The sequence below is a fragment of the Marmota marmota genome, unplaced genomic scaffold (assembly GCF_001458135.2).
Source record: "Marmota marmota marmota unplaced genomic scaffold, marMar, whole genome shotgun sequence".
In the NCBI taxonomy this organism is placed as follows: Eukaryota; Metazoa; Chordata; class Mammalia; order Rodentia; family Sciuridae; genus Marmota; species Marmota marmota.
In genome coordinates this window covers 47650865-47661685 of record NW_026000005.1, presented here as the reverse complement: position 1 = coordinate 47661685, position 10821 = coordinate 47650865, and the positions used below count along the sequence as shown (strand labels likewise).

General features: G+C 55.4%; 1 protein-coding gene across 4 annotated transcripts in view; it reads left to right on the top strand.

Moving 5' to 3' along the window:
• The first annotated feature begins 72 nt into the window (after positions 1–72).
• The window catches only part of Ngef (neuronal guanine nucleotide exchange factor), an 89906-nt gene continuing 79157 nt past the window's right edge, over positions 73–10821 (top strand). For all 4 annotated transcript variants that reach the window (XM_048808746.1, XM_015481575.2, XM_015481576.2 and 1 more), the window contains exon 1: positions 73–225. The gene's annotated coding sequence lies outside the window, so the exon portion shown is untranslated. The remainder of the gene's footprint in view (positions 226–10821) is intronic.

Here is a 10821-nt window from a genome sequence, read left to right as displayed (position 1 = left end):
CACGGGGCCAGCTGTGGGCTGAGGCGGGTCTGAAGGTCAGGAGGGCTTCCCGGGGAGGCTTTTCCCAGAGAGGACGGAGCATTTGCCTGTGGCCCTCTGGGACTGAGCTGAGAGCCTGTGGATTTATCTGGGCACACAGGTCTGCTCTGCGGCTCCTGGGCAGGACAGTGCACAGGAGAGGAAGAGCTGTTGGCGGCCCAGCCTCCAGGGGCTCCTCACTGGCAGGTGAGCAAATGGCTTTGACTTTTTTTAACGAAATGAGATGAAAGTAGAAATTAAATAGAAGTCCCTGTGGGGACGGGCATTCACTGAGGAAGCCCTGGCTCTCAAGCTGGGCTTGAGAAAGCCCATCTTGCCTGTGCCTCACCCCTCCAGGGTCTCAGTCTCACCATTTGTGACTTGGAGCAGCAATTCCTTCCAGCTCCTCTCCCATCTGGTTGCGGGGGCACATGGGACAATAAACAGGAGTGACTGCTAACTTGCAGGGCCCTGAGCCTGATGAGCCTGCAGGGCCCCTTGCTAAAAAGACAGGGCTTCCACAATGACAGCGCAGTGCCAAGCCAACCAGGGGACTGAGGACGGGGCCTAGAGCCGCACAGGTTGCATGCCCTGCTTCCTGCCCTGGTAATAAATGTATATGTAAACTGTGAAGTGCTGCGATTCCTGTGTGCTCCAATCTCAGGGTAAGAAGTGTATTTGGGAGCAGAAGTCATCTGAAGTGACAGCCCACTGCTCCAGGGCCATTTCAGTAGGACCAAAGACCCCACCCCTCAGAATCAAAGACGAAGTATCGTGTGACGCAGCTGGGGACGCGATTTCCTTGGATGGGAGGTGAAAGGTTCTTATTTCCATCTTGGTCGATATTGGGGCTGTTCCCAGGGCCACTGGCTGCGTAGAGCGGGGACTGGCAACTCACACACTTTGGACTGTTCTGCGGCTTCTGCTGGTCACGGATGTGGTTTTGCCTTTGGAGAAATGAGGGTCTTGAAGCAGTGGGACTGCTGGTGGGAGTGCTCCTGCTGTGTCCTTTGTCCTGTTTCTTTGTCCTCCCCGCCCCTCTGTCTGCCGGTTTTCCCACTTAATTTTCCCTCTTTTCCCCCTGCCCACGCCTTGGGCTGCCTCAGGGGCCACTTGGCAGTGTCTCTGGGGAGTCTTGAGCTTTCTGGTCCATGAAGGTGGACAGTGGACCATCTCTCTCAACCCCACTCCCCACTCCACCCCTTCCTGACCCCAGATTGTCTTGGAATCCTCCCGGGGGTCTCTGCAGAAGGCCAGCAGGCCACACCTGAAGTAGAAGTGGCAGCGCAGCCCGAGGAGGACAGGCGCTTGCCGGCTCCATTTCGCCTCTGCCCAGAAAGCCCCTGCCACCGAGCAAGCAGCCCAGACTTTGCGTGGCCACCCAGAGACCCCAAGGGGGCCAAATCTAGCCACCCATCCCTACTGGCTCCAAGAGTCACAGAGGCCAGTGTCTATCCCAAGAAGCCAGCGAGGTTGCCAGCCCTAAGTCAAACACGCCACCCCTGGCGGCCTCCTCTAGCCCCACCGTCAGCAGCTGCCTCCCTGGGTAAGAACGGGCTCTGACACTCCAAAGTCACCCCCAGCATTGCCCCACTTTATTGCTTCATCCACCGATTGCTGAGCGCCTGTCTCTGTAAGAATTGGTGAGATGACGGTGGTCTTGACAGGAGAGGGGATAAGGTAGGGCTGTGCCTAGCGGGGAGCACAGGTCACGCCCTGACACCAAGGACAGTTATTGGGTCCTGGGGCTGAGAGGGGTTTGGGTTGAGCTGATCCTGAGTGTCGCTTTTCCAAGCCCCCCATCCCCACGCCCATGGAACCTTCAGGAGGCCGCTGGCAGAGCAGGCTGAGCCTCGGAAGGAATTCCTTCTTTTTCTTGTCCACTTTTGGGGATATCAGACCACAGGGGGGCTCTGCCTCAGGACTGGAGGAAATGCCTAAGGAGGCCCCCAGTTTGTCTCTGCTTCCCCTGGGTTACAGTAGTCCCTGAAGCCCAACTCCCTGAGAGACACCATGTGTCTGAGCACTAATAAGAGGACATTGGCTGGACTGTCCCCAGCAGCTTCCTTCAGGGAAATAGCTCCGTGGGCTGATGGAGGCCTGGGACCTGGGTCAGGCCGGCGTTCCACACTACAACTTGCCTGAACCTTGGAGGAGGGAGACAGACTCCCATGTTCAAATGAGAGGGATGTGGACCATCCAAGGGATGACCAGGCAGGCCGGCAGGGGGGAGGTGGCCTTTGAGCTGGGCATCACTGACCTATCTTATATCACTTATTATTTTATGGGAGGTGAAGGAGAGTAGATGGATAGATGAGTATACTCTTAAGGCTCTGACTTGGAAATAAAACAGCCATTTTTCCCTCACTCACCCTAGCTGAACATTGCAAGTTCTTTAAATAGCACACTGATCCAATGGCACGTTCCTGGTGAAAGGACACCGTGGTTTCAGCAAGGTGGGGCAGAGCCTCTCAGGGGAAGAAGGATGTGGAGGCCCGGGTTTGCTGGAGCAGAGGGAAGGTGGAGGGGGCCCCAGCCTGATACCCGGACCCCACAGTTCACACAGGTCAGCATGGGGGATGTGTGGGGTCAGCGTGGGGGATGTGTGGCCAAGGTGTCTCGTGGGAATCTTGCCCCTCACTTGCCTACCCAGCTCCATGGCTCTGCCTCAGCGACCTTCAGCTTAGGCTGGAGCTTTGTGCACCAGCCTTGGGGTCTTCCAGGGCTAGAAGTTCTGATCATCGATTACCCAGATTTGGGATGAACTTAGAAACAGGGGCACTAATTTATTATTGATGAGTTTTCTATTAAAGACAAACTTTAATACCCAGGTATGCTGGAAGGATGAGCAATTTGGACCGTGCCCTTATTAAAAGGGTCAGGGGCCCAGGGGCTAAGAAAGGAAGGTGAACATGGCCCAAGGGCCTTGTCCCCAGGTCCCATCCTGAAGTGGCAGAGCCATTCCCAGTGCGTGTCTCGGGGAGCACTGCTCAATTCTGTGCACGTGTTAATCCAGGCTGCCGTGTGCATAGTTCAGTCCACCACGACCAGGAGTCCTGAGAAAGCACTCCCTTCATCTAGTCGGCAAGTAGGTACATGCTGCGGGGCTCTGGGCCCAGGGAGGGGAGGTCCAGAAGGGCTCAAAGGGCATAAACGCCCTTCCTCTCTCCCAAGTTCCCATCTTCCTTTCAATCCCCAGCTGCTTCCTCCTGGTAACTGTCATCCCAAAGTAGAAAAGCCCACGTTTCTACTCAGAGCTAATCCAATCAGCATTCTTGCACCCAAATAGGTTCCCGTGCAATCCCACCATGGGCAAAAAATTTCCAGCTTTTGGAACGTGGGCTCTATTTTTTCATGGCGCTCTCTGGTTTCAAGCCCACTGGGAAAGTGCGAACTGCTATAAAGACATGTTTTGCTCTCGTCTGAGTGATAAAAACATTCCGGGTAGATTCTTGGGGGCTGGAGGGAAGCCTTCTTTCTGCCGAGTTCCTTTTTAGGAAGTTAGCTTTGAACCTTAAAATGACTCTCAGGTTCCTTGTTGGATTTAAAAGGACATCTGGCACAGAAACGAGTCTTCATCAGCAGTGCCTGTAGTTTTCTGTGGGTTTCTAATCTCTTTGGAGCTGGTTCCAAGTCAAAAGCCATGTCCCTTACAGTTGGCTATCTTGGGTTCCAAGTTGAAGGTAAGGAACGGAGTTTCTAGCTCAGGGTCAAAATGAAACCATGTTGAGGCTCACAGAGAAACAGACCCCCCCCCCAGGCTGCTTTTGGGAAAACATCATTGTAGCTGCTCTGTGTTCATTGGAGGAATAGCTCAGAAATTGCCAAAAAGAAGTGGCATGGGAGGTTAACCAGAATCTGTTAATGGGAGCACAGTTTAGGGTCAGGTCTTTGTGAATGTCCTTCTCCCTTGCTGGGTGTCCCGGGCACTAATGCATGCATCTTGTTCCCTTGACCTGTCCCTGCTTTCTCACCCAGTTCCAGGCTCTCCAGGTCCTGAGGCTTGCTCCGTGGCTCCTCCAGGGTTTAGTCTTCTGCAGGAGTGTGATGTGAGCATGTGGGTGTTGTAACATGGAGGGAGTAATCCTGAGGGTCAGGGGACCCTTATCTCCCAGCTGAGAACCTGGACAGAGGCCCCTGGAGTGTGTAAGGACAGCTTTGGGGGCACTGCTCCCTCACTCCTCATGTGGGGACACATGAGGAGCTCTCTGCCAGTTCCAGTCCTTCCTGTTCCCATGGGATGGTTAGCGTCCCACCAGCCTTGTGCACGGGGGTGTGGGAGTCAGTTTGGGGGAAGGGTGAGGAAGTTGAGTGTGAGACTCTGGCAGCCCCCAAACCAACTAGCTTACTGGTTAGTTTCCCAGAATGGAGAACAGGATCCATCCTTGAGTTGGCTCTGGTCCACACTAAAGGCTGCCCGGAGGGGTTTTGAGGGCAACAAGGCCCACGTGAGGCTTACGGGAAGGAATGCCTCCATTGATTAGCAATGTCTGTCATGGCAAGGAGCAGGAGATGCGTGCATCTCCTCTGCCAGCAGGTGGAAGGGGCTTGGAGGTCTACATGCAGATAGATGCTTGGTAACCCAGGAAAAAAGCCACCATGCTGTATCTGTGCCACCTTGAGCAGGTGGGCTGGCAGAGAATGGCGAAGCCTTTTCTGGATCCCTGAGAGGCAAGGGGGTCATGGATAGAAAAGGGTGTCACCTGTCGCAAACTGCCCAAGCCTGCATCCATGGTGCAGTGTCTGAGTACCCTGACCCCTGGGTCAGTTGCCCTGTTGTGGGGAGCCCTCTTGGGAATTCTCTGGCCTGCTGCAGGTCTGAGTCTCCGTAGACCCCACAGGCCTCCATCTGCCTGGAGCCTCATCAGCTTGTATGAGCAGGGGGAGGGCAAAGGCTTGAAGAAAGTGACAGGTGGAAGGACGCCATGCTAAGGGCACAGCAGTAGGGGCCCCATGCTGGGACAGGTGGTAGGGGTGGGTGAGGCAGAGCCAGGGCACAGATGGGGTCCAGGCTCTGGGGCAGGAGGCTGCTGTTAGCAGTACTCTGAGCACAGTCAGGTGGGATCTGACATCTCAGCACCCAGCACGCAGTAGGTGCTCAGTAGAACTTCCTTAACAAGCAACTCCAGGCTCCTGAGAAGGGATGGGAGAAGGTCTCTGCTCACCCAAATGTCCATGCAGCCCTCAAGAAAGAGGCAGAACTGGGCAAGGGAAACCAAGGCAAAACCCAGACCAGGAGATGGCATAGCTGGTCCGGGAGGAGAGGCCTGGGGAGGCATTTGGGTTCCATTCTGAGCATTAAAAAGTCATAAGCAGGAGCACGATATGACACAGTGGTGCTTTATTTTAAAAAACTAGATTTGGGTATTTCCAGCAATTACCCCCTCTTTCTGCTTCATGGTGCTCATCAGGACACAACACTAGAAGGGGAAGGGGGTCCTGGTCTCTGAAAGGCTGCACAGTCCTGGGTCCTGGAGGGCATGTTCCTGCCCAGAGTGGCCCTGAGTGAAGATGGAGAAGCTCTGCTGTGAGGTGGGTGGTGGCCCAGATGGAGGCTGCAGGCTCCCAAAAGGGTGCAGGATGACCAGAGGGGACGTGAGGTGTGCAGGTGTCGGGGAGAAGGGGCAGGTGGGAAGGGGTCAGCACCGGAGGGGTCTTTGGGAAGACAGGCAGGGGGTGGCTGGGAGGAGGGGAAGGAGCAAGAGGACTGCAGGTGCAGCTGGGCAGGTTTCCTCCCCGACGTCTCCAGCCTTCTCAGGGACATTTGAGACAAGGTCAGCAGGGCTGGAGATCCCAGAGCAGGCACGACATGACCGCCACAGAGAGCAAAAGGCACACGCTGTTGAAATCAAGTTGACCTGCTGGCCTGCCTCGCACAGTGACCATGAATCAACTGAGACATCCGTCTGTGCTCGCCCAGGCCAGGAGGCCAGAAAGGCCAGGACCCGTTAGGTCTTGGTCTATTAGGGCTCACGGTGGTGGCCAAGTGGGAGCAACTAACCCGGGCCTAGGGCACAACCTCTGGCATTTGGTCAATGTGACTTGAGCACCTATGGTGTGTGACCTTTAAGGTCACCAGAGATCCCCACAGCCAGGGCTCAGGCTGGGGGCTTCTGGGTGGCCTGCTGCCACCTCTGCTTGGCACTGGCTGGTCGTGTTATGACCATCTGGCCTGCCTTCCAGTTCCCCCACTAGGCCGAGCCGGGCCTGGCCTGGGAAAGGGGTGCCCAGTAAATACTTGCTGGAAGGGGAAGGAGCCAGTGGAGGAGCAGCATGTGGGTTGGCTTCAGTGGGGGTGGGCAGGGCAGGGAACAGAGGGAGGCTTCAGGGAGCCCTAGAGGACACTACTGAGGGGGAGCGGGGGAGAGGAGGGACAGGCTGGCTACAGGTGGCTCTGCAGCATGAACCCCAGGTTCAACCAAGGCTGGAAGCCATCACCAGAACCTTCAGGAGATGGGTGGAACGAGAGGGAGAGAGAGAGGATGCGGGTGGCTCAGATGCAGGCCAGGACGGAGCCTGGATCCCATAGGGAGGAAGCACCCAGTGCTCTGCTGTTTTAGGAGCAGTGACCTTGAGGTGGGGCAGATTCCCAGGAATCTCCTTAGTGCAGGGAGGCCCCAACACCTGCCAGAGCCACTGGTATGCAGCACGCATGTCCTGCCAACCTCCCAGGAGGGTGTGGGCCATTTGTGACTAAAGCACATAGGCTCAGGGATGCAGGCAACTTGTGTCAGATACGCAGAATGGCGCATCCTAGGAGAACTGGGGCTTGTGCCCCTGCCCTGAAAATGTGCAGACACACTCTCTGCACACATCCTCCAGAGAGAGTCTGCCTCACCGAGGCCAGTCTAAGAAGGTGGAGGCCACAGGGGGTCATTAGAAGGACTTCCTCTTTGTTACAGCTGGTCTGAGCCCCACTGCAGGGCTCCCAGGGAGGACCCAAGAATCTGCACTTCTGTCAAATTCCTGGCCACCGCTGCTGCTGCTGCAGCTGCTGCCGCTCAGAGCTAACCATGTAGGCAGGCAGCGGGAAGAGGGCCTGGCTCAGGACGGGGGGAGCTGGTGGCAGTGTTGGCTCATCTAGTTTGGCTCAATCCACTGATTCCTGTCACTCAAACTCAGAAGTTGTCCATAAAGCAAGAGTCCTGTAACCTCTGGGTGTGCATCCTCAGCCTCTGGGCACAGTGCATTTGTCTGGTTTAGGTGGTTTCAGAGGCCTGGGTCAAAGGGTGGAGGTGACCAAGGTTCACATTCAGGCAGCAATGGCTAGAACAGTGCGGAGTTGCTCCCTATGGGCTCCTGCCTCCACTTTGAAAAACACTTTCCGAGTTGCTTTCGTTGTAGTTTTCCTTTTATTTTCACATTCCCAAATGTCAATCATTTACTTTCCATGTTTACAATTTTTGACACACCCATCTACCACCTGTACCGTTAAGACTTTGCACAGATTGGCTTTAAATGAAATTCCTTATTTTATTTTCATCCTGAGGATTGGTGTCTGTGAAGGCACAGGTGTGATGTGCAAATTGGATTTTTTTTTTTTTTAGAAAATCTGTAACTGTTACATTTTTGAACATCTGACTGATGTACCTCTTAAAGTCACCTCACAGCCACAGGTTCAACTCCTGTGCTGCTGAAAGGAGGACGGGGACCATCTAGAGTTTGCTCAAATCTTGTCACTTCTTTAGATGAGAGATAGTTGAGAGAAACCACAGCCCTTCAACACCCTGTCATTATAGTATGCTTCTTTAAAAATAAAATCAAAGCAGAAATTCTGGCCTTTCTGCCCTGGTTTCCCTCCGTGGCGTCTGTCTCTCCTCTCCTCTGCCCACTATCGAGGCCCAGGCCCCTCCATGGTCTTGATTCCACTGGCCCACAAACACGGGGCATAACCTCAGCTTTGCTGACCTTACTGGGGCCTGAGCAGTCCCCTTCTACCTACAGGCCTCTGGGGAGACTCTGGGACCAGACGTGAAGGCACTTTGAATGCTTCCAGCACTGCGCAGGGGAGAGAAGGCTCTGCAGAGGAAGGGATGAGGAGAACTGGTTGAAATTGCCTCCTGGCTGTTCTGCAGAGCCCCAGGAAAGGGTCTGCCCCACACTGGAGCCCTCAAGATCATCCAGATCTTCACTTCTGAAAGAGGGAATCTGATGGGCTCAGCCCAACCTCTGAGGCCAAAGGTCCACTCCACTTGGTCAGTCAGCACCTGGGGTCTGGGCAGTGGCATCCAGGCTGCCCCCTCTCCAGGGTTAGGTTAGACTAAGACACCAATATTGGCCCTGTCATTTTGATCAGGCTTTTTATAAACCCCCTTGAATGTGGGCTGGTGAGTTCACCACCACTGCAATCTGCAAACAGTTCCTGTACCAGAACCAACAAAGACGCAGTGTAGGGCAGGCAGCCCCAGCACAGAAACATCCCTATTTGGCTGTGGAAATGACCTTGCCCACTTTCACGGAGTCTGTTTTCCCTGAGACTCGGCACCTGGCGGGCCTGGCCCTCCTTCCTCTGGAACAAGCTGACCTTGCCCACAGGCAGCAGGGAGCTTGCCAAAGGCGGTGGCCTGAGGCCGCTCACCCTAGGAGTGGTCCTTGTCCCAGACTCACTCCTTCCTGTGGCTCACACCCAGTCTGAAGGCAGACAAGAGGACCGCAGTCACTGCGGCTAGCAGGCGACTGCTTTAAGAAAGTAGGTTGCTGTGTCCCCTCCCCTTGTCATCCCCTCTGAGCGGCTGCTGTCACCAATGTGCCCCATGCCCCATGCCCCAAGGGGAAGGCTCTCAGCAGCTCCACCAGCCAGGCCCCTGAAACAAGACCTAGATTTTGCTCCCTGGGATAGAGCTGGGCGTGGGGTGGGGGGATCTGACGGAACTTCAGTTTATATCCTCAAACTCCACACCTGCTCTTTATACTGAACTTATATATTTTACTGCCTTTCAGTCTTTATTCAGAAAAACAAAACAAAACAAGCAATTGAAACAACTAGAACATTTCGTTCAGTCCCCAAAGGGAGAGGAGCAGCCTGGGAGGACTGTCTGGGGCTCGTCTGTGCGAGGCCCGGCACCAGGCTCTCAGGCGTGTACTGCACAGGCATGTGGCAGAGGGGACAGAGGCTGCACACTCATGTTTGGGCTGATGGGAATGTTAGGACATTCTCTTCTGCCTGCTCTGCTGGGGAAGGGCCACATGGGTCTCACTGTGGGACCCAGCTGTGCTCAACATGGGGGACAGGGAATACCCACTAAGGACCCAGGCTAAACTCCATGGGTGAACGACGCAGGGAATGTCACCCAATAGACAGACTCCAAGGCTCCAGGGGCACGTCGAACACCCAAGGAGACCAGACCCATCCCAGACATGCGGGGGGCACACCTTCTCCCTGACATCTCCTCTCAGGGGTCCATTCAGCTGCAGCCCGGCTAACACCTCAGGGAAGGGGGCAGACCCACCCCACAGCTACAGCGCTGCCCTAGAGTGAGCTGGAGGAGACCACCACCCCGCCTGCCCTCCTGCACCAAGAAGCGAGGGACAGGCCATGCACAGCCACGTTGGGGCTGCTTGAGCCCCTCACCAGCCCAGGCACCCCACTGGCAGGTCGCACGTGGGTTGAGGGAGGGACTGGCTGAGCAGGTGGCAGTTGGCAGCCTGGCACTCTTTCCTTGAGCAGCTCCGACTAGTCTTGTCCGGGCCCCTGGCAGCCCCTACTGGGCTTCCTGCCCTTGACCTTTGCTCTTTGATGAGGACAGCTGTGTGGCCATCTTTCCTCAGGGACCTGGCAGCCCCAGGTTGGAATCCCATCTCAGCCACTGAGGAGCTGTGTGGTCTCAGGCAAGTTCCTGAGTGTCCCCGAACTTCAGACTTCTTAACAGGGGACAAACAATAGCCAACTGGTCTCCCTGTCCCAGGGATGTTGTAAGGAACAAAGGAAGTCAGGAAAGCACCAGAAACCAAACAGCCTGAGTCTCTCTGGGAGAGTGGAAAGCACACTCTGCAGCTCAGGGTGTGTCCCTTCTCCATGTTGGAGACATGTTGGTGGGGAGGGAGGGAGTCACCGATGCTGTGGGCAGTGTGACACTGGGGCCCTTTTTCCCATGGTCTGACCCATTATGTTCCAGAAATCTCCACCATAGGCCCAAGGACAGTGCCCATCCTGAAGGGGCCAGAAGGCCCTGCTGGGTGTCCAGTGCTTGAGCCAGGAGGACCCAAGGCACAGGGTCCTGGCAGGCTCAGGACCAGAGAGAATTAAACCCTCTCTTCTGGCTAACTACAGAAGCCATGTCCCCTCAGGACTCTGAGCTGGTCCTGCACCTGGCCCTGGGGACACCAGGGTCTCCACACCATCCCTCCAGTACCTACTGCCCCTTGAAGAAGTCCAGAAGCGGCAACAGTGCAGGGTCAGGCTCCTTCTCCAGAGAAAAGGGGATTCTCCAGGTGCAGCCCTGCTACGGCGAACTTTTTAAAGTACACATTCTTCCCTGAATCGACCCCTATGTCAATTCTCCAGGGGACTCTGCATCTGGCCCAGGTGAGAGCCCCTGCTGTGGAGGACAAGGATCAGTTAGAACAACTTGAGACAACGTGGACGAATCTCACAAGTGTAATGTCACAGAAAGGAGCCAGACACCAAAGAGAGCATTCTGAACGACCCCATCACATAAACCACCAACCGGGCAAAAGGAGGAGATGCTGTCAGCTGCGAGTTCCCCGCGGGCAGGGAGGACAGCGACGGGGATCCAGGGAGTTCTGGGGCAGCAGCCATGCTCTCCTTTGGAATCTGGTTCTGGTTACCAAGCGTGTTCAGTT